An 18,308-nucleotide genomic window follows, 5' to 3' on the forward strand; every position below is an offset into this window, starting at 1 on the left:
TGTCAGGACTGGCAGGGACATGGCGGGAGAACTAGCCCACCATCAACAACAGCTCCAGGAAGAAATACCAAACAAGGGAGCCTATGATGAAAAAAGGCACCTAAGAAGCTCAGGGCACGCTCAATTACCATCCAGCCTCGTGTTTCCCCCAAAAACAATCCATCAAACTAAGACCGCAAGCTCTCCTAGCTACCACCTACACCCTGCCAGAAGTCTGTTCAAACAACATGCCTTGTGCTCCTTATCACCCCACGAAAATGGAGCTGAATTTTTGAAAAACCTCCAAGAAGGGGGCCCAACTATCGGCGGAAAATTCCACCCCTCCAAAGGGAACCACAAACACACAGAAGGACGCCACAGCGGGTCTAGCACTCAGCCCGGGAGTCCTCAACAATAATGCTTTGAAAGCCACAGAAAAAGAACCTGGAGCCAACCCAAACATCCGGCCTGATCCTCATTTTGAAGGCCTCCCAGTGCTGCCAGTCGGAAGACTGGCCGCGAGGGACTCGCCACAACCCGAGCCAGGCAGCGAAGCGGAAATATATGAAGCCCTGCAAGCATTGATAGAACAAAAACAAACCCCAAGATCAACTTGGGCTCCGGTCTTACCTCAGGCGACGGGGCCTTTCTGGAGGTTCCTGGCGTCCCGCCGAGCTCCCGCGACGAGCGTGTGCCCCTGGCCGCAAAGACAGCAGCCGATGCCTTGCCAAGGGAGTCCTCTCTGCATCTGGGAGGCGCGGGGGCTCCGGTGCCTCTCGCGATCGTGGCACAGGTGCACGCCGGACGGAATGACGGCATAGGAGTCTTCCGTGAACCCTGCCCGCGGGACACGGAGCCGAGCAGCTCTCACCAGGCTGCAGAGCACTGCCACTTCAGGACTTGAGAGCTCCCCCTGTGGTCAGCTCCACAACCCCACGGACATTAATGGAAAAAGGGAAAAAATTGAGTGATCTCCCCTTATCGGCCAGTACAACAGAGGAATGGGAAAATGTATACAACTCCCAACCTCTGCCTCAGACAAAGAAAAAAGGGTCAAACACAAAACGCAATCACAGCAAAGTGAAAAATCAGGACTCCATTGGAGACACAAACACCAACAAAAAAATAATTAAAAAACCCTGCACCAAGAACGGCAAAAGACCTAGGCAATCCAAAAAGGGGCCCCAAGTGGCAACAAATGGACTAACCCCAAAAACAGTTCTCTGCAACTCATTAAAAGAACGTTTCACGAGACAAGGGAAAAGAAACCACAAGGTTCTCTCAGAACGCACGGACGATAAAATCCTCGAGGCTCTAACTGAACTACCACCAGCCATAAAAACACGTAAAACAGCCTGTGCGCCTTCCATCTGCAAAACTGGATCGGATTTCGCATCACAAGAAAATCCACCTGTGAATCCCTCTCAAGAGCACTCTCCCAGCAGACCGAAAGCCCTGGAGGGGTTGGCCACATTAGACATTTCGCAAACATTTCCAGTTACAAACCCAACACCTCCAGCCTCTACAACAGAGAGGCCAGATGCCTCAAACACGGTCCTGCCCCCTGCCGCAGAACATCAAAAGGATGCCCTGCCGCAGAACATCAAAAGGAAGTGTTCCTTGATGAGGCCCTTAAAGATTCCATCCCAAGAGACCTACGGCATCTACGCCAGGCAAGCACGATGATCCTCAAAAGCCCAATGCCTCACCAACTGAACACCCCTGTATAGCAGCTGAGGCTGACTGGTTTATCTCAGGGACCCAAAGACCGGCAAGAAGATCCTCTCTCCCACACTTCCCACGGGACTCCCGGTCCACTCACCACCGGCAGGAGCTCAGGGCATCTCACGATGCACAATTCGGGACGCCAACCAGAAAGAAAACTTACCCCTCTACAACACCCAAAGAAACGCCAACTAAAAAAAAGGACAGGATGACAATAATGTCGCCAATCACGATTGCACTGGCACCATTTGGGAAATTATACGAATCTCTCAATGAGACGCTAAAAGACCATACCACACTCATCGCCTTGATGCACACTAAATTGATTTATATTGAGGGGTACATCACCGCAAAAGAAAACAGCACGAAAGTCTGGCACGACTGCTCAATTCTACAAAAATGCAGACAAACTTCTGAAAACAATAAAACAGAAACACCCAAGATGAAAGGCACCTGTGCTCAAACACAAACCTATTTTCAGCAAGGACTAGCGTCTTTTGTATTCTCAGGCATTCAACGGGAAAACCCACATCGAAACAAACTAAACTGAATATATGAGGAAAAAAAGCTCAACACAAAACGCAGTGTCAAGCAACGAGGCCTGTATCATTATTGACCAGCCCAACCTTTCAATCAGTGCTTCTGAAAGTGAAACTCTTCGCAAACAAAACTATCTGGTTTTCAAACAGCAGAAAACCAAAACTCTGAATCCTTGTAAAATGCCTGCGATTCAAACACAAAAATCACCAAGGACCATCGAGGTCTTCATGGCTGACAAAAGTGCAATGAACATCACCCTCCACTCCTCCCCGGAGGCAGGGTTGAGGACGCTTTCGAAGACATGCGAACCAATCGCGGTGTGCATTTTTGAAAAGATAACCCCGCCAAAAAAACGCAGACAAAATAGTTCGGCAAATCTTTCCACGAATCTACTTATCGAAGCCCGACGTCAGAAAGAACATCACCAACCAAAACAATCAGACTCTAATATCCACAAATATAGAAGTACAAATGACAGACATGGCCCACAAGGGCTCGCCGCTATGAAGAAACTCAGGGAACAAACAAACTCAGATTACAAAGCAAAGAGAAGCGCTCAAAGCAAAGTCCAAGCGGCCAAAGGTTCTCTGAAAATAACACAAAAAAGGATCATCCTAAAATTAGGACAGACGAAAAAAAAGAACGAACCAATAACTCTGAACAAAGGAACCATCATGAGATCCTGAGAAGCACAACAGATCTCAAACGTTTAAGCCCCTGCGACATCATCCTTGTAGAACCATATCACAAAGCTGGGAAAGTGAAAGCTTACATCCATATAAAGGAATTATCAAGACCAACACTGTCCAGAGAAGACCAGGAACTTCTACTTAAAAAGGGGCTCTTCTTAACTGAACATCAAGACAACAATCGCGCTTCGGCTAAAGACACACAAGACAAAACGCTGGGCAGCCGAAGGACGTATCTCAGGACAAAAACCATATCCGACCACTGCAAAGATACAAACAATGACACTCCATCAAATCAACGCCCCTTAATGCAGACTCGTGACGTATCAAGAGCAGAAGAAAAAAGGAATGCCAATCCACCATGCATTGAGAACTAGTCGCATGACAAGGTACCTATTTCGACAAATAAATCGGGATAAAACTATTACTCAAATCCCAGTCTGAAAACAGCGAAAGCTACAAGTTCTTTCGAAACCCTCAAACTCCATGGCAAACAAATAGCAACCAGCTGTGAGGCCAATAAGACAAGAAACCCCAAGCTCCGAAAAAGAGAATAGATCACACAGCAGCCTCACTAAAACTAGGATCATGGAACACAAGGGGTTTCAAACCCCTAACAACTCAGGGAGACATCAATCTGGGAGTGTATGACATCCTAGCACTCTAAGAGACGTGGATGTCTGATGCGCCAGCAATGGATGGATACTCATTGGAAATCGTGCCAGCAAAAAGAGCCCTGATAGGACGTCCATCAGCCGGCCTCCTAATTGCAGTCCGAACTGGCTGTGGTCTGGAAATCACAAAGCCCAAAGCCACCTTTCGGTACAAGTGGGCCCGACCCTACGAGCAAGAAGATCCAGAAATCCTCAATGGCTATAATAACTGTCTACTGGAATCCCACAGCAACAACAGACGAGAGATTCCTACAGACACTGGAATCTGAAATTGACGACATCCAAGCCAATATAGAAATCACGCTGATCGTCATATGCGGAGATCTAAACGCGTCCTGCCCAAACTCAAAAGACCCACCTACCACTCTCAACGGCAAACGGCGGGGCAACTCAAGAGGAAAAAAATGGATGAAATTGATGGACTCCAGACGGATCCGCAACACAGACCAAATCTCCTCCAAGACACCCCAAATACCAACATGGGAAAGAGGCAGTCAAACTGCCACTATAGACTACATCTTCGCCTCAGAAGCTATGCTAAACCTTCTAACATCTTTTGACATCATACGAGCCAAAGCAAGCGACCACAACATCATGGAAATCTCATGGTGGTCACACAGTCCCCAAAGACAACAATGAACAAAACTGTGGAAGCTAATAACCAAGGCAACTGGCTGCGCCTGACAGATGAAAGAATCCAGGAACTATCCGGCTACTACAAACAAAAATTGAGCTCTGCGGACAACACCAAAAGCTCCCCTCAAATCGACTACAAAACACTTCTGATCGCATACCAAGCGGATGCTTCTAAAAATACTGGAATTGCTCCACAAGGCACGCATCATTATAACAAACCTTTGGAAGAGAAACGCCGCGGTTTTAGGAAACTCAAACGGCATGCAAACAAATCAAACTCACCAACAATCAAGAAACGTTATCAAGAGGAAGCAAAAAGATACAGTGGCTGGTTAAAATTCTACCGAGCTACTCTCTACCAAAAATACTCGGAGGTGATGTTAAGAAAGGTCAATGATAAAAATGCCCGCGAATTCTGGGACCTTATAAAAGGGACAGGAAAACCTACAAAGCCATCCACAACCAACGCCATGAGTGCGGAAAGCTGGACAAAACACTTTAACACTCTGTTCCAGAAGCCAACTAACAAGACTGACCTAAACTACCTACGGAGCGAAACACCATGGGAAGACTACTCCAACAAAGCAGACATATGAAGAGCAATCTAGAAACTTAAACCTTCGAGCGTTCCAGGCCCGGACGGGATAACGAACATCGACCTGAAAAATTATCACCAACCACTTCTGATCACATACCAAGTGGATGCTTCTAAAAATGCTGGAATTGCTCCACAAGGCACGCATCATTATAACAAACTTTTGGTAGAGAAACGCTGCGGTTTTAGGAAACTCAAACGGCATGCAAACAAATCAAACTCACCAACAATCAAGAAACGTTACCAAGAGGAAGCAAAAAGATACAGTGGCTGGTTAAAATTCTACCGAGCTACTCTCTACCAACAAGACTCGGAGGTGATGTTAAGAAAGGTCAATGGCAAAAATGCCATCGAATTCTGGGACCTTATAAAAGGGACAGGAAAATCTACTAAGCCATCCACAACCAACGCTGTGAGTGCGGAAAGCTGGACAAAACACTTTAACACTCTGTTCCAGAAGCCAACTCACAAGCCTGACCTAAACCACCTACGGAGCGAAACACCATGGGAAGACTACTCCAACAAAGCAGACATATAAAGAGCAATCCAGAAACTTAAACCTTCGAGAGCTCCAGGCCCGGACGGGATAACGAACATCGACCTGAAAAATTATCAAGACTAATGGCATCATTCATCAGCATCGTGTTCAAAGAGATCAGTCTCTCAAAGACAATTCCCAGTTCTTGGTCCTCAGCAATAGTTGTGGCAATCTTTAAGAAGGGTGACAGATCCGATACGTCAAACTACCGCCCCATAGCCCTGCTAGACACAATAGGTAAAATCTACGGCTCCTGTCTCCTTGAAAGCTTCCAATGCTGGGCCAAACACTCTCCATGCAATGACCCACTGCGACCGGGCTTCACTAAGAACATTGGGACTTCAATGAATATCATGCTTTTGAGCATAATAAAATGCATCGCAAGAGAAAAACGAAAAAAGGTTTTTCTGGCCTTCGTCGATTTGACCCACGCTTTCTACAAAATTGATCGAGGACTTCTCTGGTCGAAGCTGAGTGCATGGCAATGCCCTGACCAGACCCTGGAACCTATCATCGCTCTACACTCAAAAACAACAATAAGAGTAAAACTCAATCAAAAAGGCATCCTGTCTGAAGAAATCCAGACAAACAGAGGAGTGAAGCAGGGATGTCCCCTGGCACCAGCGCTCTTTACAGCTTTTCTGGGTGACTTCAAAGATTCCTGCAAAACCCTAAGAACTTTTACACCAAAAATAGGTCGGACTGAAATCCCAATGCTTTTATACGCAGACGACATCATCTTGATTAACCAGACGCCGATAGGACTCCAACGCCAACTTGACAACCTGGACACTTATATAACGGAAAATAATATAGAGATCAACAAAGAAAAACACAAAATCCTGGTGCTCGAAAAATCCACAAAAACAAACAGAAAACCTGATAAATGGACAATAGAAGCCATCAAAATTGACCAAGTAAAAGAATTCAAGTACCTAGGGGTCATGATCGACAGTTCTGGCGACGAGTCAAGTATGCAGATAAACCTCTGGGAAAAAACTCGAAAACTTACCTCCCAGGTGAAGGCTGTGGACAGGAAATTCAGCCACTTCTCACTGATGCCGGTAATAAAATACTACAAAGGGAAAGTAATCCAGTCCCTGGCTTATGGAGGAGAAGGTATGCCAACAATCCCCCCTCTCTCTGGCCCAAACTCGAAGCCCACTTCTGCCAAAGTCAACATCATTACCAGCTATCAGGAGAGAACTGGGCCTACTCTAGTTAAAATCATCAGTCGACTGGAACGAAATGGCTCTCTTCAGAAAAGTGATTATGTCAGAGACAGCCTCGCAATACAAACTGATAAAACAAGAATCAACTGACGGAAAATGCAAAATGCTCTCAACCTGGGCTCTCAAGAAGAAACCCCAACTGGAGCAAACTGGCTGCAATGAGGAGGACCTTATCCAAAATCCGACACGAGTCAAGAAAAAGCTAAATGAACTCGACTGGACAGAAACCCAAGACAAGGCCGCCTCAAACAAACTTCTGGGCCATCTTCCAAATCCATCCAAAAAACTCAATGAAATTGACCAAGTGTTCACCTGCTTTCCTGATAAACGCAGAATACAAACCTTTCTAAGGGCCAGACTTAACCTTCTGCCCACTAACAAAATCAGAGCTCTAAGAGGCCTATCCACATCTAACATCTGCCGACTATGCAAGAATGTCTCTGAAATTTAATCAGTAAAACACCTTTTGATGACGTGCCCAGAAACAGCCACCTTAAGGAAAGCATACCTAACACCTCTCCTCGAATCATTGTTACTGAGAGAGGAAGATACTTGGTGGTCCCATCTGCTGAGTGGAAAAAAAAACAGCTGGTCGATAGAAGCTACAAAAATCTTGGAAGCCGGCCTAGCGGAGTGCTCTAAAACAGAAAACTCCTCATCGTAAAGAAACCCACAGAGAGAAGAAAGAATCAATAACAACTCACAGAACACACACTTTTTGTAAAATCAATACATTTTGATAAAACAAACAACAACAAAAATATGTGCAAGAGGGTCACATATGAACATAGATGACTAGTCCTTTGTCATGATCAGAAGATATAAATATGTTGCATGAACTGTATCATGATGAATACACATGCATACTGTTGTATGGTTCTGCCACATCAACTGAATCAGACAACATGTGCAAAGTCTTGCCATGGAAAATTCTTAACAAGGCACCAAAGATATAACTCTGAGGGAACTGGGGCACATCACAAGGAAAGACCAAGGGCTGTGGCCACCACATCTGTCAACTCAGTTATGTACATACTGCTCTTCTTCAGAATGGCGTGCTTGCCACATGCACATCATTCATAGTAGCTGCGTTGAGGCAGGGGGGTATCCGTTCATTGCATCTAAAACAAATCATCGAATGCAAAAGCATCGAATGCAAAAGCCTCGAAAAAGTTTAAAAAAAAATGAAAATGGATTTTAAGGGACCCCCCCCCCATTTTAAAAAAAATGGAAAGAAAAATGCATTTTTTCGATGCATTTTTTTCGAGGCTTTTGCATTCTATGCTTTTGCATCCGATGCTAACATTAGGAACCAGTTCGGCGGCAGTGACATCATGGGAAGAGTCATTATAGGTACCTAACTCTTGTCAACCACTTGTTAGGCTTTATTTTTCTAAGGACCTTGGGCTGTTCGTCAGAATTGCTATGTAATGGATGGTATGGTGACTATAATTCTTTGCCCCTGGAATGGCTGTGTAGCGCCTTCTAGGTCATTGCATTGCCAGGCCACATTGCAATATCATGGCTGGGCTTGCTGGTTTTCCCATACACATGCAACATGCCTGAGCACATACAAGACAGGCCAGTGTAATGAGACAGAAATTAATAATTCCATATGGGTTGTCACCTAAACTAATGGTTTAATCGGCTTTCACATCATGGCATGTTAGACAGGATGTTGCTATGATAGGCTTCTGTTTCGTTTCTGTGCTGGGTACCCTTTACTCACTGATAACAATCTGCTGGTGCACCCCCAGGGGCAAAGAACATGTGTCATATGTCATGAGATCAGCTATCCATCAGACGCTGAACACATGGTCCTATTCATTTTGATACCCTCACTAAGGGAATCCAGAAGCTGCAATGACCTGTGTGCACATTGTATGTCACGAATTGCTATCCTGGGAGACGTTTGATGGCATTCCTAGCTTCCGAAGCAGCTGAAATCAGTGGCTCAGAGTTCACTCTTTGTCACCTATTTTCCTGCAAACAGAACTGGTGTGGATCGTCTTCCTTAAGGGAGCCTTCCATTTCCCCCCCAACAGGCACACATTGGAGCAGGAGGCAACTCTACATGTATTGCGAGTCCTGAGAGAGGGAGTGACTCTAAAGAAATATTTGTGTGATGGGAGGCATTGTGTATTGGCTATTTATCTTGAATGTTCCTTTCACAGTCTGGGGTAATGTCTTAAGCATTTGTACCCACTCAACTGTCATGTAATTACCATGCCTCACAAACAATGTTGACAAAAGCAATGGGCAGGCAAAGGTAGATGAACAGAATTTGTTCTACCCTAAGAGACATTCACATTGTACTGTATGGAAAAGGCAATCTTCAATATGCCAACTGCCCTGTCAGAGAGTGCTGAAATAGATGCCTCAATCACAGGCATCCTTTGGAGAGTTCTTTGTCCATTCTCTATCACATAATGGAGTATGCTACAGCACAGGGTCCTCTACTCTATAGTAGGAACTGCATACTGCATGCATATGTAGTTGGCACACTTCTGTGTTGGAGCTAGGATGTGGCGAGGCAGGTCTGGTCCCCAAAAATGCTGTATATTCTATATTGCGATTGCTGAATAGCATGTTTTTAAGCAGTTTACTGTTAGGCAACTGTGATTTATTGTGATAATACTAAAATTATAATGCATGCTGTAATTCATATATCCCTGTACCTCTACCTGTACCTTGCATGTACCATAGAGAAATATGATGTTGGAAATCGTGTCCCACTGTATTGGCCATGTGTCTGAGCCAGCCCTCTCACCCCCACATGAATTCATTTTGATCTCCTCAACAGTTAGTATCCCAACACCGAACACCCATCTTTCTGGGTCTTCGCACAGTTTTTCTGCTGTTGCCAGGATGTCCCAAGCTAAAACGTGTAGGGGTGAGTGCTCGTTGTGACTGTCATTTATCTATTTATTTCTTTATATATTTATTTATTATAAAGCCAGGGAGAGGCCCAATGGGTGAGCGTTCACATTACAAATATCACTACAAATATAAGCACATCAAAACTGGCACAATATCAATAAAACATATATCACGGAAGCAATCAAATACAAGATATTCTTCATGGATTTTATAAGGCTTCTTATTACATGAAGAGTGTAAATTAGTTAGGTGTGGTTCTGCGTCAGTGTAAATTAGAGTCAATCAAGCGTGTATAAACCAAAAGGATTTTTATTTAAAAAGACCTTTGTCCTTCGGTACAATCCTAAGTCATCTAAGGCCTTAAATGACCTGCCTAAGCCAACATTATCCAAATGGTGGCACGTGCTAATGTTTCACCCGTTGCCGGGCTTTGTCAAGGCATAGTCATAAACTTCCAGCAGTTAAAACAAATGACTGTGTGCACCAAATTACAGTGTTGTGTGTTAGTAGCAGTGTGATTAACATTCCATTAGTTGTCACTATATCCCGATATTGTTATTTGACAATTTCTGGATGTTAGCAAACATAAGTCAAAACCTGTTCCAAAATATAAACTTTTCCTTACGTTAGTACTACCTTATCGCACTAGTGGCAAATTAGTTAGTGGTAACATTCCTTGTGTATAGTCATAGATTACATTTACAGTGGGCCATTGCACGTTATAAATCATCTTTAAGAATTCCATGTGAAACCGTGTATAAGGTTAAGTCCTAGTTGCACTGAGAGCGCTTCCATCTTAGTGCATTGGTATGTCTTAAGTTATCCACTGTTCATGTTCTTGTGTTGATGTTTCCTCTTTTATAATCTGAGGAGGCTCCTAATATATATATCCTGGTTAGGAGTTGCAGCAGATCTTCTAGTACGATGGCGGTGCTGCCCTTGTGTGAAAGCAATCTTATTACAGGCATATTACAGAAGGTAAGACGATAATACAGTACCGTAGCCACTGCACAATGACACTCTATTGTGTGTTGCAACACATGGGGCCTCATTATGAGTTTGGAGGCAGCCATGCCCTTATAAGGGCATGGCTGCCTCCAAACTTGGGTCCGGGTTCCCTGAATGGGGAAATACCGGGCCATTCCGACCTTGGAGGGCCCGGTATTTCCCCATCCAGGGAACCCGGACCCGGTCCATCCCCATTTGAGCCCCCATAGGGCTCAATGGGAATGGGGAGCATGCTAACAACAGGCCTGTTAATGATGGGCCCATTGCTAGCATGCTGGGCCCCTCGCAGGACCCGCTAGTCCTTAGCGGGTCCCTCGAGAGGACCTTGTAATGCGGCGGTATGGGTTTAACGGCACCGGCAGCTCTACCAGCGCCGTTAAAACCATACCGCCAGGGTCCCAATGAAGCCCATGGTGTCGACCAGGTGATGGTGCTCGGAGCAATCCGACTGTATTTTATCTTATAGCGAGAACAGCACCTGTACAAGATGGGTTTCCACCATCTGCTAGAAACATGATGACAGTGGCTCTTATTGATATCTGAAACACTGACACTTGCAGTAAAAAGTCCCCGTTCGGAAATTGGATATTGCAGCAAAAGGGCATCAAATACCTACAGCAGGGCACTGCAACCTGCGGCCCGCCAATAGATTTGGTCTATGATTCCCATGATTCCTGACCATTTATTCTTATGCTATCTTGGAATGGTGGCAGTCCAAAATATCTGGAGAGCCAATGATTGCAGACCCCTGACCTACAGTATGGTCATCAGAAATCCTGCAACAGTTTTAGCCTTCAATGACTGTTGTTTGGGAGTTTCGATTGCAGTCAATACCCTTACAGTACATCCCAGAACCCTCACCAACACTTTGCTGTCTCAGACTAGCACAAATGGCCTCCTGCTACTGCCACTCAGCAGGGTGTCTAATTGCCACAGACATACTTCTACAGTACCACACAGTAGACTCATTCAATGGAATGGAATGTGTTAATATAGCGGCTGATCAATCCACCCGGTTGCAACAACTCCCCAGATCCAGGCATCACAATAGACTGTGATGCATTCATCATTACTCTAATGGCCCACTAACCTGCCTGGCTTTAATAATGGTGTGACCAAATCTCTTCTGCCCTGCAGGAGTACAATGATGAGTAGTAGCTAAACCACAATATTCACAAGGATGATCTCAATCAAAAAGGTGAAACAGGGACAAGAGATAAACATCCCTCACCTTTTCTGGTAATGCGAGCGGAGGGTGTGGGAGTGTGGGAGTGAATCAGTAGCAACCCAAACAGCAAAGTACTAATATAAAGGTTCTATAAAAATAAATATACTTTAATTAAACACGCCATATGCAAAAATAACTAAGTAAAAAAAATAACTAAGTAGAAAAAAACTACACAAACCCAACTGGGTTGAAAGAACACAGAATATGCAAATGATTGAAAGATGCAGCACTGTGGGTAATTAAGCACCAGTGAAAGGCAATCAATAACCACAATGTTTGTAAAATGATGTGTATTGCGCCACAAGAGGGATGAATAGTGCCCTAACCAGTCTCTTACCCAAAGATGGACAAGGTGGGCATGAATCAATAATACTTTCTTGCTGTTCTTGGCAATTCAACAGTGTGAAACCTGGCTTTTTGGCAGTGTGCAAGCGTTTTGAACCAGGTTTGAATGGGACGGCTGCAGGTTTCTAAATGGAGAACAAGTGTTGAGCCAGGATCGAGCAGAGGTTTGTTTGAGGTTTTTAAGCTATGCTCGAGGAATGCAGATCACTGAGTGTGTCCCAGGTGAATTTGCAGTTGATATGTGGATCAATGATTCAATGCTGGTGACAGGATGAGCAGTTCTGGAAGAGACAGTCTGATGGATCTTTTGAAGAGTGTGGATCCTGAGGCTCACCAGAGTAGGTCTGGTGGTCGATGGATAATTCAGCAATGGAGAGGCAGGTGACTGGATGCACAGTTAGAAATGAGACAGTTGGATGCTGCATTCAAAAACTTCGGCTCATGAGTGCCATTAGGATCAGTTTGGAAGTAGATGGAGGGTTTAATGGCAAAGATATTGGTGACTGGATGCACAGTTTGAGAAAACGGTGGCTTGGTGCAGTGTTCGAAGGTCGTGGTTCGATGAATACACCAGGATCAATTTGACAGTCTGTTAGGCAGAAACCTGTGCAGGTCCCTTAGGGACCACTGCAAAAGATTTAAGACTACAGGTGGTTGCCAGTAAACCCAATTGGTAGCAGTCTGTACCACCCAGATTTACCTGGTAGCTGTGGCTGAGCAGTCAGACTTCTCTCAAGATGAGTTAGGCAGTATATAGAGTATACACAATAGGTACAGAGATACGATAGCACAAGCAAACACTGACCAGAGCTTTGGTGTAAAAGTATATAATTATTTATTTAAAGACACACTTGTAAATTACACTAGCACCCAAGAGCTAAATAAATTCAACACACAGTCACTATTATATATATACAATCCTAATTACTTATTAGACAAGTCTTAATGAGAAACACCACTTATTTTCAGACAGAGGTGAGCGCTTAACATAAGATGCCACTCTAATAAGTTATTAAAAAGGGAGGGAAAAAGGCAGGGTTATGCAAGCACACAAATTTCAATACTTTTCAAAGAACCACAGTGAGGCAGGTTAGGCAAAGTCTACTGGAGAGCAAGGAAGTTCAAATGCCATGCCTACTCTTAGAGAGAGCAAGCGCAATTTGTCCAGGATCACACAGTGGGGTTATGCCCAAAGAGTCTTTGTAGAAAGTTCACAAAAGATTGAGATCAAGTCAGGAAAAGTTAGTTAACAGGTCCCATGCTAGCCCAGGTTAGAAAGTCGAGGATTTACTGTCACCCCGAACGATCTGTCGCAAGGGAAGCCAGGCAGGACACAGTACCTGAACGTGGGAAGAACACTCCAGCAGGGGCAGTTGTTCCTGGCAGCGGTTGCAAGTCGGTGTTTCGTCCAGAGGAAGAGGAGGTCTCGACGTGGAGGAAAGCTGAAGGTCGTTGCACTGCCAGGGAAGAAACCAGCCACGGAGTTTCCCGGTTACAAGGTACCACCCTTTTCTTCGCGGTAGTGGTAAACTGTGGTATTCCGGTTGCCGTGGTGCTTGGCATGGGCAAGGCAGCCACGAGATGGTCCAGGAAGTCGAAAAGACGGGCAAACTGGTTATCCCCACCAGTCAAAGGAAGAAGACTCTCCGGGCTGGAGATTTCTGTCGTCGGGAAAAGTGGTGAGACGGTTCAGCAGGGTTCCACCGGTGGTGTCGTTGTTGCAGGTCGGCTCGGCTTCTCTCTCCTCGGATTCTTTAGGTCCTGTGGTGACTTCTCAAGTTCCAGTCCCCAAAGCCCTGCTTTTATGCAGAAAACCCCCATTCATTCAGCCTAGCTGTCACTCAAACATGCTAAGTGGTGAGCCGGGCGGCTCACCACTTGGGCCAATCACACAAGAGTGCGACTTGAGTTGCCGAGGCAACTCAGTCCAGGGTGCCTAAACCCCCTCCCACACCCCCTGTGGCACCCAGACAGAGTGGCACCACTTTTGGAGGATTCTGTGGAGAAGCCCACCAAAAAGTGGAACAAAGGGCCCGACTTGGGTTGGAGTCACAGAAGCGAACACAAACGCCATTTTAGAACCAAATGTAGGCAAAAAAATACCAACCGGTGAATTTATATTAATTTAATAAACCGGCGGTATGTTCGAGGCTATCTTAAAAAGTGGTAGCCTCGAACAATGGGAAAATCCCATAGGAATATATTTGCGGTCGAATATAAAAAGTAGTATCCACTGCCAAAACTCGGTCGGGGGGAACTGGACAGTGCCCCCTCGAACAACAGACTCCGGGGCAATCGAATTTCCCCAACCAGTACGTCCACAATATGATGGTTTGTACTGGTTCTGTTCACAATTTAAGACTAGTAAAGCCAATGGTGACTTTACATGCCTGGGAGACAGTAATCAGTCCCAGGGTATGGAGTCTATGTTGGGGGGTCGCTACGACACCCCTGGGTTACTGCACGGAGGGTGCTGTGTAACCCACATATCAAAAACACATGAAACCCTAGGGGGTAAAGGACCCCATAGCCCATAGAACACATACAAAGTCAAAGGAACACCTCAAATCATGTCTAAGAGTGGGAGGAAAAGAGTCTCACTCTTAGCAGGAGAAAGAAATAAACCCCAAAAATCAAGCAAAGCTGCTGGGGGACTCACTAGGTTTGGGAAATTAGCCTTTACAGAGAATTCTCCCTAACACTCGCCCCCCCCCCAGACTAAGGGACAGGAGGATTTAATCCACTCCTGGATGAATCTCATACCTCTAGTCGATGACATACATCCTAGAGAGACCATCAGCATTTTGGTGGTGACACCCTGACCTGTGCTCAATGGTGAAATCAAACCCTTGCAGGCAGATTGACCATCTCAATAGTTTTGGATTTTCCCCTTTCATTAGCATCAACCATCTCAAGGGTTGGTGGTCCGTCCGAATGACAAAACTAGAACCATACAAGTATGGCCTAAACTTCTTCAGTGCTCACACAATAGCAAAACATTCTCTTTCGATAGTTGCCCACCTTGTCTCAGGATCCTTCAGCTTTCTGCTGATGAAGCAAATGGGGTGCTCCCTACCTTTCTCATCCAGTTGGCTAAGGACTGTACCTATACCTACATTAGAAGCATCTGTCTGCACAATGAAAGTTTGGTGGTAGTCAGGAGCTCTCAATACTGGTGCATGGCAAAGAGCTTTCTTCAGGTTTTCAAAGGCCTGATTGCATTCCTCATTCCATTTGACCTTCTTACGGAATTTTGGAGAGGAGATTACATTCAGTGGAGAAGCTATGGTCCCATAGTTCTCTATGAAATTCCTGTAATACACAGTGAGGCCTAGGAAGGCTCTCACCTGAGTTTGAGTAGTAGGTGTTGTCCAATTTTGCACAGCTTCAATCTTACTGAGCAAAGGCCTTATTTCTCCACCTCCTACCTCATGCCCAAGGTAGACCACCTTACTCTGTCCAATCTGGCATTTACTTGCCTTTATGGTCAGATTGGCTTGTCCAAGAGCCTGCAAAATATGTCCTAAGTGGTTCCCATCTTCTTCCCAGGTTTGGCTGAATACTGCAATGTCATCCAAGTATGCCATGCAGAAGTCCTCCATCCCATTCAGAACTTGGTTCACCATCCTTTGGAATGTAGCAGGTGCATTTTTCAGTCCAAAAGGCATAACCTTAAATTGGTATAGGCCAACTGAGGTGGAAAATGCAGTTTTCTCTTTGGCATGGTCTGTCAGGGCTATTTGCCAATAGCCTGACGTAAGGTCAAATGTGCTGAGGAACTTGGCTGACCCAAGTCTATCCACCAACTATTCTGTCCTTGGCAAAGGGTGGGCATCAGTCTTGGTGACTGCATTCAGAGCTCTATAGTCCACACAGAATCTCAATTCTTTGGATCCTGCCTTTGGTACTAACACAACTGGGCTAGACCATGGGCTAGTAGAGGGCTCTATTACCCCGTGATCAAGCATCTTCTTGACCGCCCCTTTGATGTGGGTCCTTACATTCTCTGACATTCTATATCGTCTGCTTTTGACTCGCAGCCAGTCACCAGTGAGTATATCATGCTGTCCCCAAGGGGTCAAGCCTGGTGAAAGTGAGAACAGAGAGGCAAACTGATTTAACATAGCTTTGCACTCTTCTTGTTGCTCAGGTGTCAGATTTGAAGAGAGATTTACTCCTTCAATCTTTTCGTCCAAGGGTAAGCCTCTGAGGAGATTAGGGGGAGCTTCACTCTCTTCTTCCTCTTCTGTTGAAGCTAGAAGCAAGGCTCCTACTTCAGGCCTGGAGACATACGCCTTTAGTCGGTTGGTGTGGAAGACTCTGGGAGCCTCCTTGGGATTGCCCAAGTTCACCAGATAGTTTACCTCTCCAAGTTTACCCACAACCTTAAAGGGTCCCATCCATTTATCTTGCAAGGCCCTCTGCCTTGTTGGGATCATAACTAGAACTAGCTGGTCTTGAGTGAACTCAACCATGTTAGCCTTTTGGTCATGCCAATGTTTGACCAAAGCTTGCCCAGCTTTCAGGTTATCACTTGCTTCTGCCATCATTTGTGACATTCTCCTCCGGAGACCTATCACATAGTCAGTCACTCTGACTGGCTTGGGGGAAGGAGCACTCTCAAACCCCTCCTTATTCAGGGCCAATGGACCTCTGACTGGATGGCCATAAAGAAGTTCAAAGGGAGAATAACCTACTCCCTCCTGAGGGACTTCTCTATAAGCAAAGAGAAGGCATGGCAATAGAAGGTCCCACTTTCTTTTAAGGGGATCTTCTAAAGCACCTATCATGCTCTTCATGGTTCTGTTGAACCTTTCTACCAACCCATTTGTCTGAGGGTGGTAGGCGGTAGAGAACTTGTATGTAACTCCACAGGTTTTCCACATGGCTTTCATGTAGTGGGACATAAAATTTGACCCCCTGTCAGAGATTACTTCATTAGGAAATCCAACCCTGGTAAAAATACCAAGGAGGGCCTTAGCCACAGCCCGAGCTATAACAGTCCTCATAGGAATTGCCTCAGGGTACCTAGTAGCATGGTCTACTACAACAAGGATAAACCTGTTGCCTGAGGAGGTTGGGGGATTAAGGGGCCCAACAATGTCAATCCCTACCCTCTCAAATGGGACTCCCACAACTGGGAGAGGCACTAAAGGTGCCACATTCTTGGATCCAACCTTACCAGAAGTCTGGCAGGTATGGCAGCTCTTGCAAAACTTATCTACCTCAGCCCCCATCTTTGGCCAATAAAAGTAGAGTGAGAGCCTTTCCTTGGTCTTCTTGAAACTCAAGTGGCCAGCCAAAGGAATCTCTTGGGCCAGTTGCAAGAGCTGTTGTCTGTTTTCTTGAGGTACTACAAGCCGCTTGTAGTCTCCAGGTGCAGACTCAGTTTGTTCACAGTGGAAGAGGCCATGTTCACAGTGCAACCTATACTTTCCAGGCTCTTGCCCATCAGCCTGAGAAGTTGCCTGTTGGCGAAGACCTTCCAGAGTTGGACACTCTCTCTGTCCCTTACTGAAGTCTGCCCTGTTGGGTCCACCTTCTGCCAGTAAAGACTACAGCTCAGGATGGTCAACAGGATCCAGATCTCCAATGAGTTCTTGGCCTTCCACTAGCTCTTCTTCAGAGTCTAACTCCACCATACAGGGCTGTACCTCCCTCTCAGCCTCAGCTGGAGGTGGGGTTACAGGTATAACTTTGGACAACCTAGGGTAAGTCCTTGTTGGAAGCAATGGGGTGCTTGCTGTTGGCTGTTTCTTGGAAGTCTTGGGTTTCCCCTTTGCTTCTTTTTGTTCAGTGATAGCAAGTTGTAGCTCCAGTGGAGTAGGAGTGATATCTTTCTTCATCATCTCCTTGGGAGTACCTCTCATGGTTCGCTCCCTTGCAGGTCTGGGGAGCTCCTGTAACCTTTTATTAGGAGGTCTGGGGGTATGTGACACTACTCCAAGAGTTTTCAGGTCGTTACCCAACAGCACTCTTCATGGTACCTCACTTTGTATGCTGACAGGTATCTTCACAGTCATGTCATTACACTGGATGAGAACTGGTAATTGGTGAAGCATCTGCACAGGCCCTCCAGCTAACTTGGTGAGGCGTTTGGGTGCCATAGCAACATCCTCAGCCTGAAAAAAAGATTTATCCACCACAGTTATGCTGGCTCCAGTGTACCTAATGGCAGGAGTCTCCTGACCATTCACCTGGACACTGTCCTTATAATACTCTTTAGTATTATCTGGGAT

The sequence above is a fragment of the Ambystoma mexicanum genome, chromosome 3p (genome assembly GCF_040938575.1).
Source record: "Ambystoma mexicanum isolate Mex_15411 chromosome 3p, UKY_AmexF1_1, whole genome shotgun sequence".
Lineage (NCBI taxonomy): Eukaryota > Metazoa > Chordata > Amphibia > Caudata > Ambystomatidae > Ambystoma > Ambystoma mexicanum.